The 15361-nt window shown below is 57.2% G+C and overlaps 2 long non-coding RNA genes across 4 annotated transcripts; both read right to left on the bottom strand.

The window, feature by feature from the left end:
- Positions 1-836: 836 nt before the first annotated feature.
- LOC137229739 (uncharacterized) lies at positions 837-2306 on the bottom strand. Of its 2 annotated transcripts, XR_010945824.1 has the most exons (3): positions 1716-2306; positions 1155-1352; positions 837-1030 (listed from the first exon to the last, which is right to left on the bottom strand). It is a non-coding gene; the product is annotated as an uncharacterized lncRNA (long non-coding RNA). The 2 variants fall into 2 exon arrangements; XR_010945823.1 differs by having other exon boundaries at positions 837-1352.
- A 10809-nt stretch (positions 2307-13115) lies between these two features.
- LOC137229738 (uncharacterized) lies at positions 13116-14493 on the bottom strand. Of its 2 annotated transcripts, none has more exons than XR_010945821.1 (3): positions 14378-14493; positions 13633-13793; positions 13116-13541 (listed from the first exon to the last, which is right to left on the bottom strand). It is a non-coding gene; the product is annotated as an uncharacterized lncRNA (long non-coding RNA). The 2 variants fall into 2 exon arrangements; XR_010945822.1 differs by lacking the exon at positions 14378-14493 and adding an exon at positions 14112-14259.
- Between the last annotated feature and the right edge of the window lie 868 nt (positions 14494-15361).

The following is a 15361-nucleotide window of genomic DNA, read 5'->3' as shown; positions in this document are numbered from 1 at the left end:
ACCAACATCATCATCACCAACATCATCACCACCATCAACATCATCATCACCAACATCATCACCACAAACATCATCATCACCAACATCATCACCACCATCATCATCACCAACATCATCATCACCAACATCATCATCACCAACATCATCACCACCATCAACATCATCACCACCAACATCATCACCACCATCAACATCATCATCACCAACATCATCACCACCATCAACATCATCACCACCATCATCATCACCACCATCAACATCATCATCACCAACATCATCACCACCATCAACATCATCACCACCAACATCATCACCACCATCAACACCATCATCACCAACATCATCACCACCAAACTCGTCATCACCAACAACAACATCATCACCACCAACATCATCACCACCATCAACATCATCACCACCAACATCATCAGCATCATCACCACCATCAACATCATCACCAACATCATCACCACCAACATCATCACCACCATCAACATCATCATCACCAACATCATCACCACCAACCTCGTCATCACCACCAACAACATCATCACCACCAACATCATCACCACCATCAACATCATCACCACCATCAACATCATCACCACCATCAACATCATCATCACCAACATCATCACCACCAACATCATCATCACCAACATCATCACCACCATCAACATCATCATCACCAGCATCATCACCACCATCATCATCACCAACATCATCACCACCAACATCATCATCACCAACATCATCACCACCATCATCATCACCAACATCATCATCACCAACATCATCACCACTGTCAATATGCGTTTATGGAGTAGCTAACAACAAAAATAGCAGCCATTTACTACATATTGACTATGTGCCAGGCACAGTGCTGAACACTTTCCATAATTCATGTGTGCTGCAGACAGATGACATGGAAGTCAGAGGTGAGGGAGAAATGAGGGCAGGGCTGCAGAGCCCAGAGCCCCCGGTCTCCATCCAGAGGGGACAAAGAAGGTGATTGCAAACTGACCTCCACCTGAGTGCAGAACCAGAGAAAATTCTGTGGTCAAAGGCTTTCTGCACTAATACTAACCCACCAGGGCAGATGCAAAGGTGAAGGGCAACCCAGCCCAGGGCAGGGGAAATGACCAGGAGCCCACCTCAGGGAAGAGGGAGGCAGGGTCTCCCAGCAGCTCCTAAGGTCAGCCTCTTTGGCCTGTAGCCCAAGGCAAGGAGAAGGCAGAGGCCTGGCTGAGTCTGAGTCGTGCTGGCCAGGTAGTCGTGCTGGTTGCATCGGGCTGAGGAAGGGGCTCTGTGACTCACTCAGTTCCAGGCCTCTGAGTGGGCTCCCTCACCACCTGGGTCACAAGAAAGCACATGAAAGGGTGCTCTTCTGTATGGACTGAACAAGGGAGGAGAGGGATGTATCCCCTCCTGGGAAAGGAGAGAGGATATTCCCACAATCCCACATTGTGATGGTACAGCAGCCACCCCACTTGGAGTCATGGGAAGAAAGCATTGAAATGAGAGAGAGACAGGGAGACAGGGAGCTGGAGCAAACTGAACACAAGGACTCGAGTCCTGGCTGCCCACCTCTGGCCAGCAGGAAGGAGCCACTCCCGCACCCCTGGGCTGGAGAAACGGCCAGAGGGACTCTGACCCGGTGGGTGGGCGGGCCCTTGGCAGTGAAATCAGCCCCACCCCCAGCCAATCCTACCTACCAGCATCCGCGTGGAGTCCAGACACCCAGCTTCCTCTGAGCTCCTGGTCCCCCAGAAACACCTCTTCGGCCTGTGCCACAGAAGGCGAGCAGACGGCGGACCGACCCAGGACAGCTTCGTGGGCAGGAGGGCCAAGTGCTCCCCAAGGAGCCCTGGAAGGTCAGCCCACAGAGAGCCCGGGTCAGTCCAGCTCCTGAGAAAGCAGCATCTCTGTCCCCAGGCAGGGGCAGCAGGAGAGAGGGGTTACATTACCTATGGATAAAACCTAACCTCTGAGCCAGGTCCACTCCCTACATACCTCTCCCCAGATTCATGCCCTGTCTATCCTCTTTTGAACCCAATTTCCAAGACATAGCCCATGCTTGGAATTGCCCTTATACACCCCACATCTCACACACGTGTCCCTGCAACACTCCTTACCCTGCCTACAATGTTCTCCATTTATTCTCCTGGAGAACTCCTATTATGCTTTCAAAACCCTGTTCAGAAGGGCCCTCATCTGTGAAGCCAAGAACTCCCAAAACTAATCACTCTCTTCCCTACACCTGTCCTGGACCTTGGACAGACTTCTCTTGGGGCATGAATCATAAAATACAGTATTTGTATACATGTCAGATTTCCCCATTAGCCGGGGGTAGAACCCCCAGCAGCTGGCACAGTGCATGGCAAATGGAAGGTGTTGGGATGTGTTTATGGAACTGAGCGGGGGACAACAGGTAGGCAAGTGAGCAGGCTGTGAAGCAGGATGTCTGGGTCCACTGTCCATCACTGAGCAAAGGCTGGGACTCAGGACCAACGAGGTATGGCTGAGAAGGGGGGTGGTAGGGAGAAGCAGACTGAGACTGCTGGACCCTTGTGTGGGACCTAAAGCTCCTCCCACCCCCACCATGGGGCCTCAGGGCAGCAGGCTGGTCTGGTTCCAGGAAGAGCCAAGAAGCCCCTGACTGTCACTGGCCTGCAGCCCCCTTGACAAAACCCAGGTCTGTGTTTACTTCCCAACTGGGGATTTCAGTTTCTCAGTCTGAGGGACCACAAAACCAGGCACGCTGTCCCCAAGTGACAGGTGAGAGCACTGAGGCATAGGGGATATCACTGGTGTGACCCCAGAGACAGATGCATCTGGGACGCAAAGCGACCAGCCCCTGCTGACAGAGTAGGGAAAAAAGGGACTTCAGAAGTCGACCTGGATCCAATTCCAGCTGTGAAGTTCCTGGCTGTGGGACTCCAGACAACTAACTTAACCTCTCTGAGCCTTTTTAGTAGAACAAAGCCAATGTGACCAACCTCAGCCCAGCACCCAGCCTGGCTCACAGCAGATGCTCCCGGGAGGCCCCTTGGCCCCCTCTCCCTCACAGAGATTCCCAGCTCTCCCAGGCCCTATGCTCCAGCCCCGGCCAGCCCCGCTGCCTGCAGGTGACTGGTCCTGCCCTAAAGCCTGTGGAGCTGGGGCTAGGGGAACGGATTTGTCCCGGTGTAACCAGAGAGTGTCTGGGGGCTCAGTTCCAGGGCTCCAGCTGGGGTCAGAGCCAGGCCCCCACCTCACAGCAGTCAGGGGGAGGAGGCCCGGAGACAAAGCAACTGGGAGTGAGGGGATAGGTAGGGCTGTGTCTGGTAAGGGAGAGGGGGTGGCAGTTCCATGCATGTGAGGGACCAGGACTGCTAAGAAGACGCCATGGCCTGATTGGGGAATGTTACGCAGATGCAGGTTCCAGGGCCGCTCAGCCACTGACAAGCTGGGTGACCCTGGGCGAAGCGCTTAACCTCTCTGAACCTCATTTTGCTCACTGGGAATAGCATTATCTAATGTTGCAGGCTTGATATGAGGATCTAACCCCAAATCAGCCAAGGCGCCGGGCAGCGCCTGACATGTTGGAGACTTCAGAATGATTCTCCTCTTTGCCTTCCCCTTTTCTCTTCCCCATCTCTCATTTTCCCTCCACTAGTATTTCTTCCACCAGGGTGGGGCCCTCCATGTGGAGCAGGCAGGGCCCAGGGCCTCCAAGGGAATTTGCACTTATATTTTGAGAGGGACATGGAGAGAGGGCAATTTGAGGGAACAAAATCAGAGTTATCCACTCTGGCCCTGGCACCTTTGAGGCCCTGCCCGCAGTATCCCACCCTTTTTGGCCCTTGCTTTCTCTAATGACCACGTTAGTGCCTTTACAGACTCATTTGCGTATATTAGTGTTTGCACTGTAAGCATGCTATAAGGCCCCTTAGAAGGACGGCTGCCTCCCTGTCTTGCTGAAGTGGCCCCAGAGTCACTGAGGGGGTGATGGGTGAGAGAGCGTGGGAGAGGGCACCCGGGAGCAGGGAGCTGAGGGAAAGGGCTGACGCGAAGCTGTCTCTCCCTCCCGCCTGGATCCCACACAGGGCTGGCCCACCCAGCTGAGCTGGCTATGGCAGGAGAAAAACGTGAACTTCAGGAGCCAGGCAGGGCATGTGCACTTATGCATCTCTGCTGCTCAGGGTCAGAATAGTGCCTTGGAATACAGTAGATCCTCAATAAATGCTTGCTAAACCAAAGGAGAGGCAGAGGCAGAGGCTGCAGGAGTGGATAAAGAAGAGGGACCGGAAGGAGATGATGGTGGGTGCTAAGAAGCTAAGGTTTAGAGAAAAGAGGACAAAGTTTGTTTAATTGATTGCAGTATCCCAGCCCGAGAGGTCTGTGAAAGGAGAGGAGAGATGGGGGAGGGTAAGGGTCCAGGGAGGAGTCTGAGGTTCCTAAGTCCCTGTGATACACACACGCAGACACTGCCCTCCCAGCGGGACCATAGCCCACCAGCTGTGGATGGATAGGTGCTGGGCCCAGAGGCTTTGCAAAGAGTCCTCCTTCCAGTCACGGTCAGGAGTCCGGCCAGAGGGGCTGCAGATTCACTGGGAGCCAATCTGTTACGGAGGACCCTGCCAGACACCCCCTCCTTCAGGGCATTGGAATGGAGCAGAGAGACAGAGACAGAGAGAGGCAGGTGCTCGTCAACCCCGCTCTAGGAAATTGCCTCCGTGATGTTTATTGCAAACTGCAATTTAGCATCTCTATTCAGGAGCTCTCCTGTTTAATTACGTGTAATACGGTGTGGGGAGGAAGGAGGGAAGGGAGTGCATATGATTTTCTCCTCAGTCCCTTCCTCCCTGGGTGTTGGGAAGGTCAGAGGTGAGAAACGGAGCCCAGCAGAGGGAGGGAAGGGAAAGTCCTGGCGTCATCCACGCTTCCCATTCCAAGCCTGGGCTGGCAGGGCTGCCAGAGAACAGCACGTGCCCCTGGCCACACGTTCAGTTCCAACAGCTCTGGTGTCCTTGTCTTCAGGGACCTCCCCCAGTGGCCGCCCTCAGGCTGAGAAATCATTCGACAAAACTTCACAACTTCCCAGGCCCTTTTCTTTCCAAGGCCCAGAGACACTGGGTGATTTGCCCAGGTCATCAGAGAGCAAGCTGAGAGGGATTGCCACCTACCCCAGCCCCACTTCCCACCCGTGGAGCCAGGGCTCCCGGGGCAACGCCCCGGCGGGTCCAGACAGCTGGGCGGGAGGCTTAGTCCCCTCCCCTTAGACTCCAGCCCTATGTGTTTTTCAGCTTCTCAGGCACTGGACAGACTAGGTTTCCCCCAATTCACCCTCAAGCTCCCATCTTCCCCTCCCCAGATCCTCACACTTTCTCCGGAGCTGGGAGGGCAAAGCACCAATTAGTTCATTTGCCTGTTTAATTGGGTAGGAAGGGGAAGGAAATTAAACTCCTCAACAGAGATCTTCCCTGCAGGGCCAGAGATGGAATGAGGGTGTGGGGACCCCCACCGCTGAGCACCTCTGAGCCTGGCCTGTGTTCCCCAGCCCCCATTCCCACCTCCGTGCCCCAGATCCCAAGATCAGAGCAGAGGCTGGGATTACAGGGCCCTGGGGAGCCAGCATATGAGGTCTGTCCTGCCCTAACTGGGACAGCCCCCCCAGAACTGGAGCATGATGGGGGAGGGGAGCTGCAGGTGAAGGGGTTAGGGCAGGACACCGCCTCAGCCTCTGATTCTTACGTTTTGCCCACCTCTCTGACTCCAAAAGTTTTCTTTCTCTCCCTCTCTTCTCTCTATGTCTCCCTCTGTCCTACTCTCTCATTCTCTGCCTTGGTCTCTTGGTTCCAGAAAAACCCCTCCCCCAGGCGGGCCCAGGAAGTATGGCCAGGTTCCTGGGGTGCACCGTGGCCGTGGTCCTCATCCTCAGTGTGGCTCTTACTGTCTTCTTTCTGTATCACCGGCAGCAGAAGAGCAGGCTGGAGGTGGACGGGGGCGGGTGAGTGCAAACCAGCCCATCCTCTGTCCCCCCAAACCTCCCCCACCCCACCCGCTGCCCACCCCCATGGGCTCCTGCTGAAGCACCCGGACTTGTAAGGGGCTCAGGGCTACCCCGCCCCCCGAGGCCCTGTCTCCTCCTCCTGCCGCCTGAGAGGTGGGAGGGAGACCCTAACCCTCCTGCAGTAGAGCTGAAGCCTTCGGAGGGCTCGCTGCGCACAGGCGCCTCCCCACGTCTACGCTGCTTACGAAGATGCATTTTATCCTCTGAGCAGCTCTGAGAAGTACGTGTGCGATTATAACCCACGGTTTATGGTGAGGAAACTGAGGCATAGAGGTGAAATGCCTCACACACGCTCACCTTCTCCCAGCTGGACCAGGGTGAGCTGAGTGGCCAGCAGGAACTCGCCTCTGACACCAAGTTCAATGAGGCACCAAAAACCTCCATCATTGTGAGAAATAATACTCTAATGCAATATTTTAAAAATATCCAAATGAGGGCTTCCCTGGTGGCGCAGTGGTTGAGAGTCCGCCTGCCAATGCAGGGGACGCGGGTTCGTGCCCCGGTCCGGGAAGATCCCACATGCCGCGGAGCGGCTGGGCCCGTGAGCCATGGCCGCTGAGCCTGCGCGTCCGGAGCCTGTGCTCCGCAACGGGAGAGGCCACAGCAGTGAGAGGCCCGCGTACCGCAAAAAAAAAAAAAAAATCCAAATGAATGCCCAAAATACACAATGAACAAAATATCAACACTTTAAATAAAGACAGGATCAGTAATACTGATTTTTCTTTTTGCCTCAGGCTCTGATATGACTTGGTGTGGCCCTATTACGTACCTTGTTTTTACTTAAAATGTTGATATTTTGTTCGTCATGGATTTTTGCATTCATTTTGGTTTTTTAAATATTGCATTAAAACATTCTTTATCGCGATGACTGAGACTTACAGCACCCCCATAAGCTTTGCATCTGAGGCCTCAGTCCCCCCGCCTTGGTCCCGGCCCCCGCTGAGGGCCCATGTGGATTTCCCACTGTCCTTCAAGCTAGGACACCTGACTTACTTGGCTCTGGGCCCAGGCTGGAGGGAGGGACAGGCTGGGAAGATGGGAGAGCCTTTCTCAGCCTCCATCCCACTACGCTGAGTAACCATCTCCCAACCTCTGGCCACTCAGGAGGCCACCTGGGCCTCCTGAGCCCAGGGCCATCCTTGCGAGGGGGCATCCGGGACCAGTAACTGTCAGGTGGCCTGACTGGGGCAGAGACCCCCATGTGAGCCTCATTCTGTTCCCCCAGGACTACCCTGCCCTTCGCCCAGAAGCTGGAGCCTTCTCCCGACAGGCAGAGCCACCTTGCACCTGAGGACATCCAGGTGGGCCTGGGTGGCTCGAGTGAGGGAGGGGGTTGAAAAAATGGGAGATGGGCTCAGGGCGGGGGCCCAACCTGAAGGCAGAGCCCTCCCAACTCCATGAACTCCTGGACAGTCCCAAGTGCACCACTAGCCCTGGCCAGTTCCAACAAGGCCAGCTCCAGGCTAGAGACCGTGGTCGGGGCTTTCCCCTCCTCTACCCTGAGAAATGACACACTAGGACCCTTCCTACCCAGGCCCCCCACCCCGAGGGGAACCTCTTTCTCCACCTCTCAGATCATTCATTTAAAAATAACCATTGATGCGTGGCCCCGGGCTGGTCAGAGAGAGCCTGCAAAGCCGACGGCTCAGGCCGCCCTGTGCCTCCCAGATGTCGCCAAAGTGGTGAATGCAGGATGGGGGCGTGTGGGAACCTAGGAGGGGAATCCACGTCCCTCCAGGAGGGCCGCCTGGAGCAGGCCCGTGCAAGAGTCCGTGCAGCCGCTCAGCCCCTTCTCTTCCAGATCCTTCGCCTGGAGCCTGGGAAGCAGCATCCCCAGCAGGAAGAGGAAGAACTGCAGAAGCTGCCCGCCCAGCCCCCCTACTATGATCTGGGGGCCTCCCCTCCCTACTGCCCCTTGGTAAGGACCTCTGAACCTTGAGGATGCTGTCCCCCACCCAGCTCCACCCGGCCTGGCCACAAGCCCAGCTGCCTGAGAGAGCAGGGGGTCAGAGGAGGCTGAGGAGACTGGACAGGGAGGGCACAGGACAGCCCCCCGCGGGGGGGGAGGCCCCTCCTTGTTGCACCACCACAGGCACCGTGACGACCAGGGCAGGAGGGTGGGGTTTCCAGCGAGGGCAGAGCCCCAACCTAATGTGCAGCTCTCCCTCCCCCAGCCCCACCCCCTGGTTCGGTACCCTGCACCCCAGTCCCTGGACCTGCCAACGACCACCAGAAAGCCAGCCCCAGCCCTTCCTCATGGTCCCACTCCCAGCTGCTCGGAGGGCCGGCGTCCACTTGAATGGCTGCCACCTCTGCCCAGAGCCCACTCCTTTCAGCGGACTTGGGGCCAGGGCAGTACCCATACAGTGCCAGTCCAGAGACCCAGGCCAGACCGCCTGGGCCCAAAGATAACACGTTCTCTCCTGGCACTAGGGGGAGAGCCAGGTCATGGTCTCCACAGCTTTGCCATCCTCCCTCTCAGTTGGAGGTGCCAAAGTGAGCCCGTCCTGAGATGCCGAATCCTGCCCCCAGGGAGGTAGCTATCCCAGGGTGCCAAGCCCAGCGGACCCACCCAGCGCCCCCTTATGATTCTACGCAGGTGGTAAGAAGACTACCAGCCGTTTGTAATTCCTCAATCAACCTCGAGGCTGGGAAGTGAGTTAGAACTCACAGTGGACACAAAGTCCATTCTTCACACAGCGGCTGGACAACCCCTTCCTGTGTGAGGGTGCCCACACCCCCGTGTCCCCGGCTGGACTGCCTGGCCCTGCCGGTTCCAGCAAAGGGAGTCTAGTGACAGTTCTGAGCACGGACTGCGTGCCAGACACTTTGCTGAGACTTTTCAAACACGACTCTGTTTAGCCCTCACAGCAATCAGTGTGATAAATCCTATTATTGCCCCCATTTTATAGATGAGGAAACTGAGGCTCAGTGAAGTGACGAGGTTTGCCCAAGGTCATCCAGCAAGTAATTGTGGAAAGCATCGTTCAAACCCCTGGTCCTCTGGCTCCCAAGTCCAGGCCCTACCACACAGCAGCCACGGTGATGGCCACACCTGTGGGGAGCTTACCTGGAGAGGCTTGAAGAACCTCAGAGTGGGCGCCAGCCCGGGCAGAGCCCTCCAAGGCCCCAGGCTTCCTGCGCACAGCAGAACGCCCAGCTCTGCTGCCTGGCTGCCCCTCAGCTCTAAGGGCCTTGAGAGCCGCAAGGTGGCCCTGAGAGCTTGGGTTTAGAGTCCTGAGTGGGAGATCGGGTGTCACTTTGGGCCACACAACCAGCACCTGGCAGGGTGGAATCTCCCACCTGGAGAGCCTCATCTTACCCACCCCTGCCTCAGGACAGTGAGAAAACACTTTATCCCCAGGCCTGAAAGTGGGTAAGGTAGGAGGGAGTGCGGAGACCCCAGTGTTTCCAGAAAAGAGAAAGTTATTCCCCCTCAGGATTCTCCGAATCAGCCTTCCCCTTCCTCAGCGCAGCCCCGAGTTAGGAGTCAGTAACCTTGTCAGAGCCCTGGATGAAAGGAGAAAGTGGGGGAGAGGAGAAAAAAACAGGAAAGGGCGGGCAGGGGACCTGAGGCCTGGGGGAGAGGGAAGATGATGGAAGGGAGTGATTTGGAAAGTCATGGAAGACTCCAGCGGGATCTCCTGAGGAGTGGGCCCAGGCTCAGCATAAAAATCGCCGTGATGTAATGGGACAGCTGCAGCTGGCCCTAATCCCCGCTAACGACTTCTCGGCCCTGCTCTCTGACTGCTGCCCCCTCCGCCTGGCATGCACAGCCCTCCCTGGGGGCACGGCGGGAACCAGGCCAAGCCTGGCAGCTCCAGCTCCAGGACAGCCCCCGCCCACGACCATGACCCCTCCTCCCCCTCTTCTCTTTCATACAAGCCCCAGACCCCAGCACATGGCTCTGACCCTGTCCCCTCCCTGATAGCCTTGCCTCCCCAGGTTCTGCCATATTGGATTGACAGAAACCCCAAATGAGTTGAAGCATTCGAGACACAAGACGACTACTTGGGACGAAGAGCAGAGTGGGCTAGTGTCCACCACCTCACCACGGGCAGGAGGGGCTAGGTGATGGGCACACTCTGTGTCCTGCACCCAGAGGCCACGGGATTAGGGCATCAAGGTGGATGGACACTTGGGAGAATGGCCTGTGGGGTGGTGTACGCAGGTCAACTCCGGCATCCTGGGGAGGCGCTGGTGTTGTTGCCAAGAGGAGTGTAATTCCTTTTGGCTTACAGAGCAATTGCCGGGCCAGGAGAGGATTTATCCCCGGCGCTCGGGTTTGTTGGCAGTGCAGCTTGTAGACAAGTCACATTATTGATGATGTCATCAATTCTCCTTCCCAGCAAGTAGTGAGAGGGAGCCAGGCAGATAGCATGCGCCATTCACCGAGGCAGGGCTCTGGAGGGGAGGCTGCAGGGGTCTGGGGGGCCAGCAACCAGAGGCTCGTCCCAGCCCAGTGGCCCCAGTCTGGGTGGCCCAGGCCCCATGCTTCCCACACACGCCAGGGCACTAAGCAAGGTGTGACCCTCCCCTCAATTTCTGTCGAGGTTTCTGGGCTAAGAGTCCGCTCAGGTGGCAGGTACAATTTGAAGAGCTGGCTGGCTCAGGACTAGATCTCAGGGAGGACTTCCAGAGTCTCCAAAGTAGATGTCTCGCAGTGGTGGGAGGAAGAAGCACTGCCTTACCTTTAAGGAGAGGGGCTTGCATCTCCTCAGTCTTATGAGGATGGATAGCCCAGGCTAGAAGCAGAAGACCGGGTGCAACAACATTTGGAGGGATGGAGTTCTGAAGCTTTTGTGTTGGTTCAGGTCCCCCAAGAAGGAGACGCCAAGATGGAATCAGACACGCAGAGTCATTGGGGGGGACACCGGCGAAGGATCAAGGAGGGAGGAGAAGTAGACGGGGAGGGGGGAAGGAAGGAAGGTTGAGTAGGAAGAGTCTCGAACGGCCACACACTCTACAGAAGCTCTGGGCAGGCCACGGAGAGCCCTCGAGCCACAGCTGCCATTAGAGGAGCCCTGCATCCCGCAAGGATGAGCTGCACAAGGTCCCCATCACACTCGGTCATTGGTGGGAGCAGGCTGGGGAAGTGTGGGTGCAGCAGAAACGCTGAGGTGGATCCAGAGGGGTGGCAGCTCGCTGCTAACAGCAGAAATCTAAGTCGTGTGTGCCCACAGCTGCCACGGGTCACCCTGGCACCCCGGGGATCTCCACCTCCATGATTCCAGGGCCTCTCTTCCTGAGGGTGTAGCCCCTATTGCTCCAGTAGATCTCAGGGCCACAACTGTGCACATCCTCTCCTTCCCGAAACCGTTCTAAATTCCCCTCGCTCAGCTGTCACCTGCCTTCATTCCTGAGGCGTCTGAGCGCTCGATGACGACACCCTTTGCAGGCCAGGGCTGTTGCATGTGTCCGTTCACAGCTAAGGCAGAAGAGGCCCAAGTCATCACCCATGCCTGTCACATAGACCTCCCCGCCTCATGTGTGACAGCAGGCTGACCTCCTCCTGACTGTCAGGGCCAGTTACACCTGCCAAGATGTGACTCCTTGCCTGCTGGCCTGGAACCCGAGGAGTCCAAGTGTGCCCAGCAGAGCCCAGAGGGGCAGGGATGGGAAGCACACCATCCCCACACTGGGTCATCGGGAGTGATGGTGAGTGGGGTCACACCTGTCTTCATCCCTTGTATTCTTCCTGCTCGGGCCACAGCGCCATGTAGAGGCCTTCCAGAGTATTGCCACCGAGCTGGCATTTCAGCAGGCTGTGGGAGCTACAGCGGGGCTGCCGCGTGATGGAGCCTATGGTGATCGTCGACAGTGATCCTCCAGCATCCTGTGCGGCCAGACTGAGGAATTAAATGGAGATAAGACAGGGACCCCCATCCCCGCGTCCTTTAGGGCTCTACGACGACACCGATCTCTCCCCGACCTCGGGTACTGTATCACTTTTGATTGACTCTCTTGGCGGGTGGGGGCAGTCGCAGAGGTCTCCCCTTGGCCCTTGGCCCGCAGACCATGGGCTTAGTGTGGTGTCAGCATGTCAATTCCACTTCTGCACTGGGGAATGCGGTATCCCCAGCAGTGAATTTGCCCTGTTCTCTGCGGTCCTTGCCAGGCTGTTGAATCCCATATCCTGAGAAAGTGTCCTGCAGGTCAATGCAGTCTTGTTTATCCCCCCAAATCCCACCCAGGAATGCTCGCCTGGCTTCTGCTGGAACGTGCTAGAAGTGTGTGCCACTCCTTGCTCCTTGGGTGTAATCTCTCCTCCCTCATCAGGTCCCGCTGTCCCCAGCTTAGTTATTAGCCTGGCAGCCAGGAACACAGGTAGAGGCAGCTCTCAAGGGGGGCACCTCTAGCCCTGCGGGGCAAGCCTGGAATGGTGTTAGCCCTTACAGGGGAAGGCTGGGCACCTCCATGCGCTCTGAGGGACACATCCTCCGGCAGCGTGGGGCGCTTCTATCCATTTATCCTCAACGCAGTTTCAGAGCTGCAGATTTTTCCAGCCGGAGCTCGCACTTAGCATAACAAAGCCGGCGTGCCTGAGCGTCTCTGGGGCCCTGTGATTCCCGCTCTCAAATCCTACATCTGCTCCGCCGCTATGTCCACTGCTCCACAGCAGGAGGAGACGGGGCCTCTGCGGAAGCTACCTGAGAGGGTCTCTAGCTCTCACATTGAGTCTTTAACGGTCAATGGCCCTCAGTTTCTCATGAACCCTCTGTAAGTGCCAACATCACTAAATAATAACCAGCCAACTCTGCCGCCCCTCCGGCGTCACTTCCCGGGCATCTCAACGCCTGATTCACTGTGCCTGAGGGAGCGTCCCCTCCACCATGATGTCCTCCCAGGCCCCCGCTGGTGGAAGCTTCACCACTGGGCTGCCACACTGTGCCAGGGACTCTCCGGGCCCTCCTTTCCACTCAAGGTGGGGCCTCCTTGCTGCGAGGCAGTGAGTGAGCCAGGCCCAATCTCCACTCTCCCTTTTGCATCTATTTTCTCAGACACTCCTGGTACCACTTTTGATCATCCGGGGCCTCCAAGAAGAGACAGCAAGACGAGATTTGATGTACAAGAGCTTCCTTGGGGGAAACACCTGTGACAGATAAAGGGGAGGGGACAGGAGAAGGCGGGGCAGGCTTCTGACCTCCACACAGGTCTGGCCCTGAGAAAGGAGAGGGGAAGGAAGGAGGGGCCTCAGACTTCAGCTCAGCTCTGGGAAGCTTGCCCCGGGCCAAAGGGGAGTCCTCAGGCCAGCCTCAGAGGAGTCCTGCCCTTCAGGAATGGGTCTCCACCAGGACAGCCATGCTCAGTCACTGGAGGGAGGAGCCAGGGGACATGAGGCCTCTGCAAATGCCATGGTGGATCCAGCCAGGCGGCAGCTGGGTTGTTGTTCAGCCACGCTCCCCACGGCAGATCTGAGCGCTGCGTGTCCACGGCTGCTCCAATGACAAAGCGGGGAGTATGGGAACTCCAGGGCAGGAATGACCTTGGGATGGAATTGATGGTTGAGTTTGCCAGGGGCCAACTCAGGGTGAGACTTCTACCAGTTCCCCAAACTTATACCAAGAGGTGTGTACCTTCTGGGATGAGATGGGGAGCAGAGCCTGAGAAAAGCTGGTGCCTGGGGCCAGAGACACGCCTGGCCTACAGGGTGCTGACTCCCCGACCTGTCGCCGAAGTTCCCCCAGTCCAAGCAGGAGTCTCGGGGCACTCCTCCCTTGCCTCTTTGAGATGGATTCTTTTAAGACAGAAGGCAAAGTGCCAGGGCTTCCAGGGCAGCCCCACCTGCCCTGGAGAACTCCCCTCCAGCCACCTGCATGAGATGGTCCCAAAGCACCTTTGCCATCACCCCATTATCTCCCAGGCCTCTGTGGGGATCAGAGCCGAGTCTGCTCCATACAGATGGCCCTCAGTTGGGAAGGACCCATGTAGAGAAGTTACTGGGCCCGCTGCTGGTGGTCTCTCAGCAGACAGCCTCGGTGGGGATCCCCCGAGGGGTCCCTGCCTGTGTCTGGCAGCCCCAGGACACCCCCGGCCTCACATCGCCCTGAAGCACCTGTCCACAGGCATCCTCATGTTGATGGGAAGGTCAAGACGTGGGGTCCGTTCATCCTGCCGCACCCTGGGTGTGTGGAATGAGGACACCCAAGGTATGGCATCCGTCCCCAGCCTCCGCAGGATGGTCTTCACACCATCCCAGAGTGCCAGCCACCCTCCCACCTTATGGGAGTCCCGACTTGTGGCGTCCACGCTCCGCCTGCCTCCAGGGCCCCGCGGGGACAAAGCAAGTCAGGGCTTTCGCCCTCAGCAGATCCTACTCACATGCCGCCCTGCTTGCCTTGAGCCCACGTGCCCAGCCCTGGGCCACCCTCACCGGCCCTCCAATTCATGGCTTGGGAGACAGACCTCCCATCTGTTCAGCCCCCTTCCCCTTCCTCCTACCTCTGGCCTCTTGTACCTCCAACCTCCTCCCCCGGACCCCTTCCTCCTGGAAAAGAGGTGTTTACTCCACCCTCACCTCCAGGCAGGCTCTGGAAGCACAGGGGGCTGAGGAAGGAAAGGGATCAGGGCGTGACTTTCACTTCTGAGAAATCAGGAGCTAATTGCTCTAATCTTAGCCCAGCCACGTGTTCCTGACTGCAGTCACGGATGGGCACCAGACAGGCGCTGCTGAAATCAGGACACGTGCCCTTCCTGCCATGCAGGCAGCCCCGCCAAGAGGCAGAGAGTGGGCACCAGCCTGGGTCACAGGAGCCTGCCTCGCATGACGTGGAGCCCTGCTCCCTGCCCTCCGACCTGGGGAGAGCCCTCTCTCCCTCGGCCCCCGCTCTGCGGACAGGTCCATCCGTCTGCCTGCCTAAACGTCGGCAGTGAGCTGGGGAGAAGCTTGTGAGGAATGGTCCAGGGCTGAGAGCTGGAAGCTCCTCAGAGGTCACGGATCATTTTGCCAAAGGGGAAACCGAGGCCTGTGAGGGAGAGGGGCCAGGCACAGCCGTGGCAGGGGCCGTCGGTAGAACTAATGCCCACGCAAGGCCGGGAGGGTCTCTGCCCTTTCAGCTTCATGGCAGCCCCTGCCCTCCGAGCCCTCTTATCCAGTAATTTCCAAATCAACTTAAGATCAAGTAATACAGAGCCGCCAGAGAGCTCAGGGGGGAAGTTGGAGCTCGGGGTTCTAACAACAGTGATTCACGTAATGAATTGTTTTATTGTTTTATTTATTTAGGCTCAGGTGGGTTGAATCATCTGGCCAGCCACAGCAAGTGGTCCAGCTGCAATTCAAAGCCAGGTCTTCTGACTCCAAGTTTG

Source organism: Pseudorca crassidens, chromosome 9 (assembly GCF_039906515.1).
Source record: "Pseudorca crassidens isolate mPseCra1 chromosome 9, mPseCra1.hap1, whole genome shotgun sequence".
NCBI lineage: Eukaryota > Metazoa > Chordata > Mammalia > Artiodactyla > Delphinidae > Pseudorca > Pseudorca crassidens.
The sequence above is the reverse complement of the archived record's forward strand: the minus strand, read 5'-3'. Positions and strand labels throughout refer to the sequence as shown.